Source organism: Macrobrachium nipponense, chromosome 29, assembly GCF_015104395.2.
Source record: "Macrobrachium nipponense isolate FS-2020 chromosome 29, ASM1510439v2, whole genome shotgun sequence".
Classification (NCBI taxonomy): domain Eukaryota; kingdom Metazoa; phylum Arthropoda; class Malacostraca; order Decapoda; family Palaemonidae; genus Macrobrachium; species Macrobrachium nipponense.
Window position 1 is genome coordinate 2,630,372 of NC_061092.1, and position 4,834 is coordinate 2,635,205.

The window sequence follows — 4,834 nt, forward strand, 5'->3', positions numbered from 1 at the left end:
CAAAGACATGAACAACGGGAGCCAAAACCTGTCAAATTTGTAATGCGTAATGCTCTTATATAGTTATTATATACTGCAGAAAGCTTATTTTCAAATACCTCACAAAACCAGAAACGAACCGGGGTATCAGCCAACTAAAAATAGAAGCAGTTCTGACAGACAAACAGACAGAGAATCTCAATTTTAATAGTATATCGACAGTAAGTGATCGAGAGAGAGAGAGAGAGAGAGAGAGAGAGAGAGAGCAAATTTATCACTAAGGGAATCTCAATTTCTAGTAATATATCGATAGTTAAAGCAGCTGAGAGAGAGAGAGAGAGAGAGAGAGAGAGAGAGGAGCGAGAGAGAGAGAGAGAGTAAATTTATCATCAAAGTAATCTCAATTTTAAAAATATATTGACATTTAAATCAGTTGAGAGAGAGAGAGAGAGAGAGAGAGAGAGAGAGAGAGAGAGAGAGAGAGAGAGGTACTGGTTAGTCTCTCTCTCTTTCTCTCAAACTGTAAATATGCCACTAGAATTGATATTCCCTTGATGAAAAAATTTGTTCTCTCTCTCTCTCAGATCAAGATGGCAATAAGTTCCAACTGTGGAAAAAATTGGCGAAATTTAGCGTGTTTAGCAGATTCGCAATACGATGAGGTAGCAGGAAGGGAGCTGGCATTTCTCATCTATGAGATCAACAACAGCCCTAACCAAAAAGATACAAAAGCATTCATAGACATATTAGAAGGATATGATCCTTCAAACTGGAACAAATCAACAGAAAACATCTTGAAAATAATTGAAGAAGTTCCAAATAAAATCCAAGTGGTCAAGAGACTCATAAAGAAAATTTACATCAATCAACATATTCCGACAAAGAAAATGAATAAGGTGAACATTGTGAATATCCTAATTGATGCAATAGATAAAAAGAATGCCAAAAGCATGCAAGCTGTGTAAGGTGTGGTATAGCATAGTTAATCCACAAAACCTGATCAGAAAATGTTCTGCATGCAATTTTCCGGCGCATCCTCAATGTGCTGAAGTAATGCAAGATATGAGTAAGGATACCAGAATATTTTGCTCAACATGTCTATCCAATGTTATTAAATCAAGACTTAATGTACAAATAGTTGAGGATAAAGAAGAAGAGGAAGAGGAAGAAGGAGAAGAGGAAAAAGGAAGAGAAGTAAACAAAACTGAAATGACAGAAAAAATAAGGAAAACAAAGAACAAGATAAAAGTATGGATGCAGAGATACTCATTGATACTACATATGAGGCAATCAAGCAGCATACATACGAAGAAACAAATTACGACATGACAACACAAAAAAAATCCCGAAGAGGCTCTACCCAGATCTGCACACTGATGGGAAAGAGGAAAAAATAGACAAAAAAGACAAAGTCTGCAACCTTTTGAAAAGAGGGAATTGCAGATTTGGAGAAAGATGTTACTTCAAACATCCCAAGGTATGTCACAACTATGAAGTCTATGGTAAATGTGCATACCTAGACGGCTATGAGGATGATTGCAGAGATCTACATCCAAAAATATGCAAAAACCTAAAAGAAGGAAAAGGATGTAAGTTCGACAAAAAAATGTAAATATATGCACCCTGTAGCCATGAATCAAAATCAATTAAATAATCAATCAAATAATAAAATCCAAAATAAGAAAGAAACAAATAAAGAGAGGAACAAAGAATATGAGGTAAAGGAAAAAAGCAAGCCATTACCGCGATATGGTGTGTCAGCAAAGAATTTCAGAGCATCAGCTCCAAGATACAGCTCAATAGATAATAACTGTATTTACGATGCAAGAGGATACTGCAAATATGGAGAAAATTGCAGATTCAGACACAAAATGAATAATTATGATGAAGGAAGATCAAATATAATGGAAAAGTTCGATTTTTTAATGTCATAATTTCTGGAAACTGAAGAAAAAAAAAAGAAACAATCATTATCCATAACAGGAAAGGAAGACAATGGGAAAATCCTTATTATTACCAATATTAAATGAAGGAGAAAACACGCAAACCATCATAGTGATGAATGCGCAGGGTTTAGTTACAAGTAACTCAAAAAGAAAAATAGAGTACTTAGAAGAACTAACCCAAATTGAAAAGAAAATAGATATAATGAATATAAATGAAACCTAGTATTCCCAAGAGACTGGGAATGACGATCAAATAAAAGGGTTCCAAACTTATAGATCAGATAGAAAAAATAGGAATCAAGGGGGAACCGCATTATATGGGAAAGACAAAAAACAAGGAAAAATATATGAGAAATATAGTAACTCAGAATGTGAACTAATAGCGGTAAAATTTGAATCTGAAAAATTAATGAACATAGTAATATATAGACCCCCTAATACTAAAGAGTTTGACATAATAATAGAAAAATTGGATGATATATGTAGAAATTACAAAGACTGGACTATTCTCCTATCCGGGGACTTTAACTTTCCTTTCGAAGACTGGAAAGAATGAATAGGAGATTGTGGTTGTATTTATACATATAAAAAAGAGAGTAATAGTAGTGCAGAAGATAAGAGGCAATTCGAAAAGCTATTAGATATGCTACTAGAATACAACATTCAACAAATAAATCACCTGCCAACAAGAAAGGAAAATACTTTAGACTTAGTATTCGTGAACGAGGTGAATTATGTTAAAGAAATAATAGTTTATAGTGCGAGTATTTCAGACCATAATGTCATAGAATTAACAGTCCATTCCAAAGCAAGTGAAAACAGAGATAAGCAAGAAATGAAAAAGTTGGAAGGATATGGAAAATACAACTTCTACAGTAAAAATATAAAATGGTCAGAAATAAATGAAGAATTAAACAAAGACTGGGATAACATTTTCGTAAGTGATGATATAAAGGTAAATACGGAGATATTATATAAAATATTAGAAAAAATAGTGGATAAATATATACCGAAGAAGAAAAGTAAACACCAGTCATGCATACCAAGAGATAGAAGGATCTTGTTCCAGAAAATCAGAAAGTGGAAAAAAGGTCTTGCAAAAGAAAAAATGCATGGAAAGTGATAGAACTAAAAAGTAAGATAGAAAATGCAGAACAAAAGATTATACAATCAAAAGAAAATGAAAAACGGGACTTGAAAGAAAACCCCCCAGTAAATATTAAGCAAGACCCCAAACTATTATCCTCATATGCAAAAAAGATGAATAAAAGAAGAATAGAATTGAAGGGAGATTAACGAATGAAAAAAAGGAAATTTGCAACATATTGGCAGAACGATATAAGAGAGAATTCACTCCTAAAATTGATAATGATGATAATGATATAGAAGTAAGGGATGAATATAGTGAATATTTAGCAGACATAGATATTAATGAAGCTGATATTGTGCAGGCTATTAATGAAATTAAAAATGGAGCTGCAGCAGGGCCTGATGGTGTCCCTGCTATTTTGTTAAAGAAAGTAGTTCATTCTATCGCAAAGCCACTTGCAATATTATTAAGACAAAGTGTAGTACAAGCAAGATTTATGATGAGCACAAATTAGCATATATTATCCCTACTTTCAAAAGTGGATCAAGACTAGAGGCAAGTAATTATAGGCCTGTGATCTGACATCACATATTATGAAAGTGTATGAAAGGGTAATGAAGAAAAATATTATGAAACATTTAATAAAAAATAATTTGTTTAATATAGGACAACATGGTTTCGTACCCGGAAAAAATACACAAACCCAACTGTTAGTCCACCGTGAGAACATATACAAAAATATGAAAAGCGGAAATGAAACAGATGTTGTTTATCTAGACTTTGCAAAAGCTTTTGACAAGGTAGATCATAATATATTAGTGAAGAAAATAAGAAAACATAATATAGTGGAAAAAGTAGGAAGATGGTTAAAAGAATTTTTACACAACAGAAAACAGATAGTTATTGCAAACGATGAGAAATCGGATGAAGCTAAGGTAATATCCGGTGTGCCACAAGGTACGGTGTTAGCTGCATTACTGTTTGTTATTATGATTGCAGACATAGACTGTAATGTTAAGGACTCGGTAGCGAGTAGTTTCGCCGATGACCCAAGAAAAAGTAGAAAAATTACTTGTGATGAAGATAGGAACGCGCTACAAAGAGACCTTAACAAAGTATATGATTGGGCAGAGGTAAATAGAGCGGTATTTAACTCTGATAAATTTGAATCAATAAATTATGGAGGCAGAGAAGGAAAGCTATATGCATATAGGGGACCTAATAATGAGACAATCACAAATAAGGAAGCAGTTAAAGACCTTGGTGTGATGATGAATAGGAACATGTTATGCAAGATCAAATAGCAATTCTATTGGCAAAATGTAAAGCAAAAATTGGGGATGTTGTTACGGCACTTCAAAACAAGAAAAGCTGAACACATGATTATGATTTATAAAACTTATGTTTGTAGTACACTTGAATATTGCAATATGATATGGTACCCACACTATCAAAAGGATATTGCACGAATAGAGAGTGTACCAAGGTCTTTTACAGCTAGAATAGAAGAAGTTAAGGACCTTAACTACTGGGAAAGACTACAATCCTTAAAATTATATAGTCTAGAAAGGAGAAAAGAACGCTACATGATAATTCAGGCAATGCGTTGCCAGCTCATCTGAGGAATATATCAGGAGTGAGCGTAGATGTGTTTAAGAATAAGCTCGACAAATATCTAAGCTGCATCCCAGACCATCCAAGATTGGAAGATGCAAAATATACCGGAAGATGTACTTGCAACTCTCTGGTAGACATTAGAGGTGCCTCACACGGAGGGACCAGGGGCAACCCGAACAAGATGTAAGGTCTGTAAGGTAAG